The sequence below is a fragment of the Astatotilapia calliptera genome, chromosome 9, assembly GCF_964374335.1.
Source record: "Astatotilapia calliptera chromosome 9, fAstCal68.1, whole genome shotgun sequence".
Taxonomy (NCBI): domain Eukaryota; kingdom Metazoa; phylum Chordata; class Actinopteri; order Cichliformes; family Cichlidae; genus Astatotilapia; species Astatotilapia calliptera.
In genome coordinates this window covers 4,056,582-4,069,630 of record NC_137430.1, presented here as the reverse complement: position 1 = coordinate 4,069,630, position 13,049 = coordinate 4,056,582, and the positions used below count along the sequence as shown (strand labels likewise).

Below are 13,049 nucleotides of genomic sequence, written 5' to 3'. Positions count from 1 at the left end.
GGAAATTCTGCCTTCCGAGTAGGAAGATGTAGGCAACTCCAGACTGCAGATGAGCTGCATACAGGGCTGGACTGGGACAAAAAAATCGGCTCAGGCATTTTGACTAGAGACCGGCCCACCATTATAGGAAAAATCATAAAGCCTTTGAATGAAAACAAACACTGTTGTGACAGTGATGTACACTGTTCTGATGGTATATATGTATCAATCTATCAATCGTTTGTTGTAAGATTCAGATAATTATTTGTTAAAAGCTAGATATTTTAAATGATAATAAGAAAGAAAAGAATTTTTTTTGTGCCCCCTTTCCCTGTTAATGCCCTACCTGCCCCCTGGCAAAACCGCCCCTTCACAGTTACCAGCTGTCAGCTAGGTAAACAAAGGATCCTGGTGTTATTTGTCTCTCAGAAACAGTTCATAACTTCCCTTCAACTAATCCATGTCACCTAAAAGGTAAACCTGTTTCTCCATCACCTGTTCAGCTCTGATGATTCAGTAAGGACATCTCCTGGTTTCATCTTCATGTTTCCCTCTCACCACATATCCAAACCGACATCATGACCAGCAGCTTTACAGCTGTGGCTCCAGCAAACATCAGCTGATACTAGAAATCAATATTAAATAAATTCTAACAACAAGTGACCAAGCTTAAACGTGCTGCTGTTGTTTAGCGCAACATCTGTTGGTTTCCTCTTTCTGGCGCAAAGTGGGCGATAAACAAACAAGAGAAAAGCTGATCAGCTGATCATTGATCAGTTTCATGATTGAAGTGGCAACAGGAGATGGAGGGGAGAATGAGAGAAGAAGAGGCAGCTGCAGCGTAAAGACACAGAATAACTCCAGCTTTGTGTCTTTTTTTTTTCATTCTACCTGAAGTCCGGGACAAACTGTGTTCCTTTTCAGCTCAATGCGAAACGCGTAATATTTTCTCTGAATATGGGACGATTCAGTTTTGTACGGGACGGTTGGCAACTCTACTAACTAACCTGATGAACAAAACAAAGTTCACTATCAGTAACATCACAGCACCCGGGAGGGGCGGTAGTTACACTCAGCAGCACAGGAACAGAGCGGGAGGGAGAGACAGAGAAAGAGCCAGGGACAACAACGTCACATTAGAAAGGTATAGTAATCATCCACAACTATTTTCAGTTGCAAATGATAAAGGATACAGAAAGTTTATTAATGCAGACCCATATGACAGAGAATGTGCATGTTCTTTTTGTTTTCATATTTTAATTTATATTTAATTGTGTTGTGGTTTGCAGTGTTTTGTGTTGTTTCACTTTAAATTTGTTTAAAAGGAAAAAGCTGAAATTTTAAATAGTTAAAAGTTGAAATGTAAATAGTTGGTTTTTGTATCATATGATTTATTTATTACATTTTATGTGGAGTGAATAAATAAAAGTATATTTACGGTGGCCCCTAGAGACAAAGCACATACAAACTTCAAAACACGTCCGAACTCAGAAGCACGTAAAAACTCCAAAACACGTACAAAAGACAACAGAAGTGCTCCAGGATGCTAGGGGCAGTGTTGAGCTTTTGTTACCTAGTGGCTACACAAGCCAGCAAGTACGAGCAACCGGATTTGGTGTGTGGTAGTAACAGGTAAATGAACTTTTAAAAAAAAATTATTTTAATATATATGAGTGCTCGTGTATAAATACACCAACAATACACATATGGTTTCAATTGTGTAATTAAAGTGATCTAGTAGCTCTGTTTTGGAAGTTCAGTTCATGCTAGAAATGTGTTTTGGAGTTTGTACGTGCTTTGTCACTAGGAGCCACCACATATATTTATATATAAACATATATAAATAAAACCACTTTTTTTTTTACATTAGTAATTCATTTTGTGCATAATTTTATATTCTTGTTAATAATAAATTAATTAAAGCAACAAAACAACCTAAAGAGTCGGTTCGGAGCCGAAAGAACCGGATCTTTTTAGTGAGTTGAGCCGAAAGAGCCGGTTCTCTAAAAAGAGCCGGAAATCCCATCACTAGACGCTCTCTAAATCCCAGTAACGATTAATGTGTTCCTGATTTTGGCATAATAACTAGTCACCGTGCTCGTTACCACAATAATAACGTAGTTACTCTAACGCGTTACTTAACACGTTAGTCCCTACACTGGTTATTTTGTCTAACCCCCAGGGACATGGAAAATGTAGCTTTAGAAGAAACAGTCTCTGAATTAATAATCCCTGACTTAACAGAATCTGAGCTAGCAGACACAGCCTCAGAAGGAACAGAAAAAACACAGTTCTTTGCATTGTTATGTCTAGGAGGAGCATAAGGAAAACAGTCTTTCAGGTCACCCAAGTGGGAAATTTTGGTTTCAGAAAAAACAGTCACTTTCTTCTTAGCCGTAAAATAACCAGACCTTGGGGCTTCAGACTCGGTAAACTGTTCAGTGTCTTTTACACTCACAAAAGCGGTTTGCTCTGGTAAAGTCCTGGGTTCCGGCGGTGGCAATGTTAGCTGACTTTGCAGCCGTCGCTTCCCCCTGGAAGTAGGAGCAGAGATTGCGGTGGGCGTCGGTAATGGCGGAGAGGTTGAATCCGGCTCCTCATCCTCTGACCACATCGCTGCAAGGAAAAAGGCTGGTGAACGATGGTTGAAGCCGGGCGTGGAAAGGGAGGAAATCTGTGAGAGTACTTAATACAAAATTCACAACACAAAATTACAAAAATCTCAGGAACATAAGACACTAGGTCAGAAAACCCAGAACCCTGACAGGTTCATGCAATTGTTGAGGGTTGAGGGAAAAGAGAAGGGAAAAAAAGGAGCACAGAGAGACAAGAAAAAACCACACACTATCGGAAAGATTAGACAGAAGTTAATGACATGCAGTAGTGGCATATAAATACATGGAGTAAAAACCAAGTAGCAAGTACATGCTTAGCATATTATGGGAGCCTGAGTCTGTGGCAGAATAACTGAGGGGTGGTTCAGGGTCACCTGATCCAGCCCAAAGTACGAGCTTTTTTTAAAAAGAGAGGCTGACAGTTAAACTTTAAAGTAGAGAGAGTGTCTGTCTCCTCAATTCAAAGGTTCCACAAAAGAGTGGTCTGACAACTGGGATAATATGACACTATGAGATCTTTGAGATATACATCTAAATCCTGGTCAGAAATTATTCCTATATTCCTTGAAGCAGTTGTCTATGGGTGCTGATGGTTGCTAAATGATATCTACCCTGGGGCCTATCACAGAGTTACATCTGTTGGGGAAGATCTAATTCTTTGAAGTTATGCTGCAGTCTGTTAAGACAGTTTCTAAACATGTTAGAAGATGATTTACTCAATATCTTTACCTTAAAAATGAAACAAACAACAATCTATAATAATAAGTTGTTGTTTATAGTGACCAACCCACATAAAATCTTCAAATCTAAAATTCCCCTTGGCTTTGTGCAGCCCCTGTCTTCTGCAGGTGTGTTAATTAATCTCAGAGAGACCAAGTGGAACATATCAAACATTATCATGCAGTCTAGCCTTGAAATACCATGTGGAGAAAGTTAATCTCCATGAGGAGATAAAACTCAGACAATGCCCTCCTTTCTTCACATATACTTCTCAGATTACAAACATGCAGTCAACTGAAATTTGGGGTTGCATTCAAATCTGTAGACAACATTTTCACCTGCATTAAAAATGTTATGGTTGTAGATGAAACCCTGACACGGTACAAAGGCTTAGTTTGGGATTGCATTTCTAATAGACCCTGAAGGTAAGAATCCTTCTAAGCATGGAATTTTAATAAAAATAAAAAAGTGAAGGTAAACTAAAAATATGGTACATTAAGCTTTGTCACCACAGAACAAAACTTTACGGTCTTAAGTTGTACTTGGTTTGTAAACTATGCATTCAAAACCAGTTTAAATTTAACACCAACACAAGAACATACTGATTTATGCTGATTTTAAAAACAGTGTAGTAGTAGTGTTAGTTGTTATGTGCGTTACCATACATCTGTTACGGCCCTAGCCTCTCTCTCTCTCTCTCTCCTGAGGGTGCCTGTGTGGGCGTGTCCCACTACCTCCCCTGCCTGAGATGCCACCTTTCCCTCCTGTACAGCTGACTCCCATCAGCAATTAAGGGTATTTAAGCCCAGAGCAGGGTGAGCTCTGGGTCAGAGTGCCATTTGTGTGGGTACAGCTAGTGAGCTGTGTTTTCCTTTTGACTTTTTGCATTACTGACAAACGCCTGAGTTTTGTTTGTTTCCTTTATGGTGATAACGGCTTGTCCGTCTCTTTTAGTTGAATAACTTCAATAAAACTGGTTTATTTAACTGTTTTGCCTCCCTGACTCCTTTTTCTGACCCGGTTACTTTTCCCCTTAACGCCTAGACCCCCCGTAACACATCTGAGAATGAGCGACTGTGAAATTGGACGGTCTAGCCTTCAGAATGACGTCACGAGCTCTCAGTGGAGTGAAACTCTGCCATCTGCTCCTTGCTATCTAAATTATAACCGGATGCTGGCGTAAATTCTCGGGCATCTCACACTTCTGTTTAATCTGTTATCTGTTTGATGTTTATTCAGCTGTGTGAAAACCCCGGAGGAACCCTCCTGAGGGATAAAGTTTCATTTAATCTAATCTAAGCTAATAACTTTAATCTTAGCCAAACAATTTAGTCACGAACAAATAAAACGCTGAAAAAAGCCAAACAATAACATTCTAAAGTTATCTAAGTGACTTATCATGTTTAACCTGAGTAGCGAAAGACCGCGGGGGGGTTAAACGATTTTGCTGTTGTCGCCGGCTCAGATATTTGAAGTTTACACAGCTACATTCTCGTCTGAAGATATGTTAAAAGTTTATTTTGCGACCCAGGAAGAGTAATATTAAAACTAAGTCGCTGCCGCCATTGTTGGAAACTATGGTTTTTCGATTTTGTTGTGGGAAAATCGGGAGAAATTCGGAAGAATGGTGGCTCCAGGAGATTTTCGGGAGGGGCACTGAAATTCAGGATTCTCACGGAAAAATCGGGAGGGTTGGCATGTATGCCCATGAGTGTAGTTTTAATTTCAAAATTCTAAATGATCCATGTTATTATCGAGAAATAACATGGGTCAAAGCAATCCAATATACTATTGCTTAAATGAATTTATATTACAATTGTTATCGGATAAAAAAGGATATAAGAGATCTGATTCTGGCAACACCTACATGGTAGCTGTTAAAAAGAGCAAAATGCAGAACTATCATCACAGCACAACAGAAATGGAGACTCATGCTGAGCTCAGACGAAATCAGTACATGAGCTTTAGATTAGGCGCACTTGTCATCCACATCTTTCAATGAACTTGCAATATTTTCCAAAAATGTTGCCCACATCTTAACAGAGGTGGCTAAAAGTCCACTAATTCAATCTCCTGTAGTACAGCGACTGCTAAAACCCCTGAGGTCTGGCCACTACTGTGTACGTTTAATTTCTTTGAGCCGTAGGTGAGAGTGGGCACTTAGCAATGGCTAGTTGGGAAAACTGACTAGCTGAATTAAAAGCAAAACCTTTGCTAGTACCTTGTTTTTATATGGCATTACAAAGCTTCTGAGTAAGCACGAGGTTGAGCAGGTGGTCCATATGCTGTGAGGTTATTGCAGGGGCCTGGGTTTGAATCTGCCCTGGGGCCATTTACTGTATGTGTTTCTTCCCTGCTTTGCTGTGCTAACATGCTAGCATCATCAAATATGCAATAGTATGTAATTATTTGCTGCTGCCTTCAAGCTGAACTTCTTCTTTAAACTTAGTTTGAAACTGCAACATAAAAGTATGAATAATTACATTAGTATATGGTTATATTGCTTAAACTAGTATATGCCTGTAACTATTACCAGATTCTGATTAGTTTGGTTATTGAATGATAAAATTTAGTTGACACACAATTTAGTTTCCAGTTAAACTTTAGTTGTAATCAGCAAGTTACAGAACTAGTGCCTGATATTATTGGAACACTTTTGAAATGACAGTTGCTAAATAAATAACACCTAGAAAAACTTGGTGACATCCAGGTCTTGAGCGGTTATTGGAAACTTGGGCAGTTATTGCCGGAAACAGAATCCTAGCTATGATTCTGAATGACAGTAAGACGATATTTAGTAGGTAAGACATCTTAAAACAAGCTTAAACACACTGGTTAGGTGCAAGTGTTTGGGTGTGTCAATAGCTCTTCTATCCTTGTCCTCAGTGGCTAAGACAATAGAATTGTTGCATTAACACAAGTGATTTTTCAAAGGTCTTTGGCAAAAGGAGTATTTGTCCAAACGGCTTACAGACCTTCTCTCGCTGGTTATTATTATATTAAGTACATATATAGCAGCAGAAGCTGGTAAGGCTCACTTTTTTTCAAATGAAACCTCAAATGAAATTTCTCTTGATTTAATCCGAAGTCCTCTGCAACACCTGTTTTGCGTTCACTTCCATCTCTAGTGTCATTGCATATTGTAGGAATGTATCAAAAATAATTTAAAACTTTTAGCTAACTTTGAGTTTGACATTCTCTGAATGCCTGTGTCCTTCTTTCCAGCACCTAAGGTAATTTTGGAAACTGTTGTTCGGAGCAGCTAGCAGCTGTTGAGTCTCCTCCAAGAAACTTTGTGGCAAAAAAAGATATTTGACTCCCCTCAGGCCCACCGTCAGCAGCGCATTCAACAATAAAAGAGCCAAATAATTACTGTGCCGGAGGAAGTGATCTGTCTGCAGCCCCCAGTGGTGCTCCACACAGCTCTGACTGCCTGCAGGCCTGTGGTAGAAGGAGATATGAGGGACTGATAGAGGGAGGAAAAGTTGTGATGAAACTGCTGAAGAAAACAAGGTGGATGGAAGCAGAGAGCTATGAAGGTTAGAGTACAGCTGACAGAGGAATGGAAGAGCATATTCCATTTATTTTCAAATCGTTCTTAGTGTTTTGATTTTGAGGAGTGGTTAGTTATGATTTGTGGAATTTCTAGTATTTTTGTGAGTGAAAAAAACTGTCTGGAAAATTACTTTTGGGATGTGATATAAATACTTGTACAGGGAGTGCAGAATTATTAGGCAAATGAGTATTTTGTCCACATCATCCTCTTCATGCATGTTGTCTTACTCCAAGCTTTATAGGCTCGAAAGCCTACTACCAATTAAGCAGATTAGGTAATGTGCATCTCTGTAATGAGAAGGGGTGTGGTCTAATGACATCAACATCCTATATCAGGTGTGCATAATTATTAGGCAACGTCCTTTCCTTTGGCAAAATGGGTCAAAAGAAGGACTTGACAGGCTCAGAAAAGTCAAAAATAGTGAGATATCTTGCAGAGGGATGCAGCAGTCTCAAAATTGCAAAGCTTCTGAGGCGTGATCGTCGAACAATCAAGCGTTTCATTCAAAATAGTCAACAAATCAAATCACTTTTATTGTCACATCACATGTGCAGGCACACTGGCACAGCACATGCGAGTGAAATTCTTGTGTGCGAGCCCCACAAGCAACAGAGATGTGCAAACACAACAACACAAACGAGCAAAATACAAGAATGGCCAACCTGAAACTAATAAATATATGTACAATATATAATAGTGTATGCATTTCTGGATGTGTATACTAAATATTTTCCTACGTGTGTGTGTGTGTGTGTGTGTGTGTGTACACATTTTTACAAATTAAATAGTAAAAAAAATAAAAAAATAAATAATAATAATAATAAAATATATAAAATATACAGAGTTGAATATGTGCAAAACAAGTGGCATTTATATACAGTGTGGAGTGCATAATGTTGAAGTTCCAGTAGTGAAGCTGAGGTGTCTATGACGTGTTCAGCAGTCTGATGGCCTGATGGAAGAAGCTGTCTCTCAGTCTGCTGGTACGGGACCGGATGCTGCAGAACCTCCTTCCTGATGGAAGTAGTCTGAACAGTTTATGGCTGGGGGGACTGGAGTCCTTGATGATCCTCCTCGCTTTCCTCAGGCACCGCTTCCTGTAGATGTCTTGGAGGGAGGGAAGCTCACCACCAATTATCCGTTCAGAGCACCGCACTACTCGCTGGAGAGCTTTGCAGTTGTAGGCGGTGCTGTTGCCATACCAGGTGGTGATGCATCCAGTGAGGATGCTTTCAATGGCACAGTGATAGAAGGTCCTGAGGATGCGGGGGCTCATGCCGAATCTTTTCAGTCTCCTGAGAAAGAAGAGTCACTGCTGCGCCTTCTTCACTGTTTTGTTTGTGTGTACTGACCACGTAAGATCCTCAGCCAGATGTACTCCAAGGAACCGGAAGCTGCTCACTCTCTCCACAGCAGCGCCGTTGATCAACAGGGTCGCAAGAAGCGTGTGGAAAAACCAAGGTGCAAAATAACTGCCCATGAACTGAGAAAAGTCAAGCGTGCAGCTGCCAAGATGCCACTTGCCACCAGTTTGGCCATATTTCAGAGCTGCAACATCACTGGAGTGCCCAAAAGCACAAGGTGTGCAATACTCAGAGACATGGCCAAGGTAAGAAAGGCTGAAAGACGACCACCACTGAACAAGACACACAAGCTGAAACGTCAAGACTGGGCCAAGAAATATCTCAAGACTGGTTTTATGGACTGATGAAATGAGAGTGAGTCTTGATGGGCCAGATGGATGGGCCCGTGGCTGGATTGGTAAAGGGCAGAGAGCTCCAGTCCGACTCAGACGCCAGCAAGGTGGAGGTGGAGTACTGGTTTGGGCTGGTATCATCAAAGATGAGCTTGTGGGGCCTTTTCGGGTTGAGGATGGAGTCAAGCTCAACTCCCAGTCCTACTGCCAGTTTCTGGAAGACACCTTCTTCAAGCAGTGGTACAGGAAGAAGTCTGCATCCTTCAAGAAAAACATGATGTTCATGCAGGACAATGCTCCATCACACGCGTCCAAGTACTCCACAGCGTGGCTGGCAAGAAAGGGTATAAAAGAAGAAAAACTAATGACATGGCCTCCTTGTTCACCTGATCTGAACCCCATTGAGAACCTGTGGTCCATCATCAAATGTGAGATTTACAAGGAGGTAAAACAGTACACCTCTCTGAACAGTGTCTGGGAGGCTGTGGTTGCTGCTGCACGCAATGTTGATGGTGAACAGATCAAAACACTGACAGAATCCATGGATGGCAGGCTTTTGAGTGTCCTTGCAAAGAAAGGTGGCTATATTGGTCGCTGATTTGTTTTTGTTTTGTTTTTGAATGTCAGAAATGTATATTTGTGAATGTGGAGATGTTATATTGGTTTCACTGGTAAAAATAAATCATTGAAATGGGTATATATTTGTTTTTGGTTAAGTTGTCTAATAATTATGCACAGTAATAATCACCTGCACACACAGATATCCCCCTAAAATAGCTAAAACTAAAAACAAACTAAAAACTGCTTCCAAAAACATTCAGCTTTGATATTAATGAGTTTTTTGGGTTCATTGAGAACATGGTTGTTGTTCAATAATAAAATTATTCCTCAAAAATACAACTTGCCTAATAATTCTGCACTCCCTGTATATGATGTAAATCCTGCCTTCCCTTCCTCTTGTGATACATTGTAAAAAAAAAAAAAAAGATTGGAAGAATCCTCTCCAAAGCATCACACCTTTGTGCTAGCTTCACTCATACTATGAGTAAAGACGGTATAAATCTAATTGATTTCAATGTGTGTTACGGCTGTGGCCATAAGAACACTGTGTGGGCTGTTTGTTCTGTGTCTCTTTACTGTGTTTAAGACTCTTTACAGGTCCCTCCCCTAATGAAGAGTAGTGAGCAGCTGATTGGACCATGGAACAGGTGACCACATTCAAAAAGCCGCTCTGACAGCTCCAGGGAGAGAGAGAGAGAGAGAGAGAGTGTGGAACGAGCGAGTAGCCTGACAGCCGTCGCAGTCCTGACCCTGGTTTTCCCAGCCTGTGTTTATCTTGTGTATTTGTGGGAGTGTGAATTGTAAAAGCCGCTCCTAGTGCATTAGCTGAGAGCTTAGGCACTCGTGGGCTGAAGCGGAAGGGGTGAGCTGCCTTTTCTTTTGGAATCGTTTTCTCCTGTTTTCTTGGTCAGGGAGTGAGGGATAGCTCTGTCATTTGTTTGTTCTTTTTTCTTTCTTAGGGTTTAGTTAGTCTTTTCTGGTGGGACTTAGTTGGTTTTGTTTATTATTTTGGCCTGGGCTCACCCTGGAGCTATGCTTCTTGTCCTTAAATAAAATCACTTTTTTTACTCACAACTGGTTTGGATGTTTGGCTTGGGAACCAGGGCGGGGATTTGTCTCTCTCTCCTCCAACCTTATGTGCGTCCCTACCCGCCTAGACTAGGGGCGTAACAATGTGTGACATGGGCCAAAATCAATATATTCAAGTGCATTTGCATTCAAATAATTTAATCGTTCCTTAGTTTTGGCGGCTTGATTTTGTTTCTTATAGTTGTCAAAGCTGATTTACCTTATTTTTCATATACTTTTCATATGCTTTTACATTGGTAGATGTGCATACTGAAGATAGCAAAAGTTGCAAAAAAATAGCTCAGAGTATATCCAAGTAATCCCTGTGAGCTCAGGCTCAGGTTTTTACTACTCTAGGCTCTATATGGTATCATAGAGGTGGATATGGTCCTCTCAGGCATTTCTGATAACAAGTGAGACCACAAGCTTTTTTTATTTATTTGCTTTGTTTGTTGTTAGGTAGTTTGTTTTTTTGTTTTTTCAACATTTAACAAACTAATCAAGCACAGATTTGCCTACCTGCAGCTTTGTCTGCATCCTTAAAATTCTAATGATTTTGACACAGTGGCGGAGATTACTGGATACCTCAGAGGTGACATTCACCAGTTTTCCTGTACCTTTAATGTACCCATACATAAGGGCAGACGTGAAGGTTAACATTCAGTTATTAAAAACAGAGCTCCAGGGAAAATACAAATTAATATGAGATGGGGATACATAACAGGCATAGATTATATATATGTGTTGGGAGTCTGTCCCCTTAGGTTCTCTTTTGCTCCTGCCAGTAACATTTTAAGTTGTAGCTTTTTCCCGTGTATGGTTTATATGTTTGCCCATGTGCAACTAGGAGAACTTTTGCTTTTGACTTAAAGAGACGAATGAATAATGGTGTCGCTTGTTACTATCAGTTCAATGATGCATCCACAGAGAACCTCACAGGCTATACAGGGAGTGCAGAATTATTAGGCAAGTTGTATTTTTGAGGAATAATTTTATTATTGAACAACAACCATGTTCTCAATGAACCCAAAAAACTCATTAATATCAAAGCTGAATGTTTTTGGAAGTAGTTTTTAGTTTGTTTTTAGTTTTAGCTATTTTAGGGGGATATCTGTGTGTGCAGGTGACTATTACTGTGCATAATTATTAGGCAACTTAACAAAAAACAAATATATACCCATTTCAATGATTTATTTTTACCAGTGAAACCAATATAACATCTCCACATTCACAAATATACATTTCTGACATTCAAAAACAAAACAAAAACAAATCAGCGACCAATATAGCCACCTTTCTTTGCAAGGACACTCAAAAGCCTGCCATCCATGGATTCTGTCAGTGTTTTGATCTGTTCACCATCAACATTGCGTGCAGCAGCAACCACAGCCTCCCCGACACTGTTCAGAGAGGTGTACTGTTTTACCTCCTTGTAAATCTCACATTTGATGATGGACCACAGGTTCTCAATGGGGTTCAGATCAGGTGAACAAGGTGGCCATGTCATTAGTTTTTCTTCTTTTATACCCTTTCTTGCCAGCCACGCTGTGGAGTACTTGGACGCGTGTGATGGAGCATTGTCCTGCATGAAAATCATGTTTTTCTTGAAGGATGCAGACTTCTTCCTGTACCACTGCTTGAAGAAGGTGTCTTCCAGAAACTGGCAGTACACAGCAAATTCAAAAGTGTTAAATGTTTTGGTGTTAATAGTCTCCTTGCAAAAGTAGAGTTAATTTTACTCTAAGCAGAGTCACATTCTTTTAATGTAACTCTGAGGTGTAAAATGATAGTAGTTAAAATCGAGTGTTAAAAATGAGTGTTTCTCTGTCAAATCTGGAGGTGTTAAAATGGAAACATTAACTCTTGACCTCTTAACTCTGAACTCCTAGAGGGGCTATGACACCAATAGAGTAAATTCACAGACTCCGCCCCCAGCACGGCTCCAATCGAAGCTGAAGTGAAGCCGTTTCAGAACATTTTGCTCTACATATTTGAGTTGTTTGCCATGCTTGGTAAGTCATTTTTTCAAAGATTGTTTCAATTGTTATTAGCTTTTACTTCTGTGGCTCTTTGGAGTTGAGACAAAGCTGTGTGAAAGGCATTAGCCATGTTGCTCGGTGATAGCATAATATTCTGTTTTAGCTAGCTGAAAGGTATTGTTTGCAGGCAAATACCACAGCCTTGAAAAAAAGCTTGCATGTGAATTTTCAGTCAAACTTTTGGTCAAATACACCTAAAACAATGTCTAGAATGTGAAATGTTGGTATAATGGTGCTACTTGAAGCCTGAAAACGATCGCCCATAAAAAACAAACAAACGAGCAAACAGCAGTAGCAGACGTCCTGACTGGATTCTACGTTAGCATAGATCCCTCCAGAGTTTTGTGCACACGGTTTAGGTAAAAATGAAAAAGGTTGAGGTTTTACATTTAGTTCAGTATTACCTGTTGCCTGTGTCCTTGTCTTTTGGGAAAATACTTTACACAAGTAATGGCTCAAAGAGGATTCCTTTTTTCTTTTTTTTTACTGTGCTGCAATTGTTTACCGGATTATTTGTGCCATTAATTAGTGTCAACTAATTTTTATTCAATCTCCACACAGGATATGCTTGTGAAGATGGAATATGGGGGAGAGCAGAAGTGCGTTGAAGTTCCACAAAGGGATGAATGAAGGACATGCATATTGTATTGAAGAAATAAGTGATGAGAATGCTGTTATTTGCATTTACCATGTCAGACCTTTTGATAAACAAAATTCTAATGAAAGTGAGAACATGTACACTGTTACATCTTTCAGAAAATGTTTTGAAATTGTGGTGCACAGTTCAGAATAAATGTTTTTCAACAACCATTGCA

General features: G+C 40.0%; 1 long non-coding RNA gene across 1 annotated transcript; it reads left to right on the top strand.

Moving 5' to 3' along the window:
- The first annotated feature begins 12,079 nt into the window (after positions 1-12,079).
- LOC145430883 (uncharacterized) lies at positions 12,080-13,049 on the top strand. Its single transcript, XR_013911205.1, has 2 exons — positions 12,080-12,207; positions 12,796-13,049. It is a non-coding gene; the product is annotated as an uncharacterized LOC145430883 (long non-coding RNA).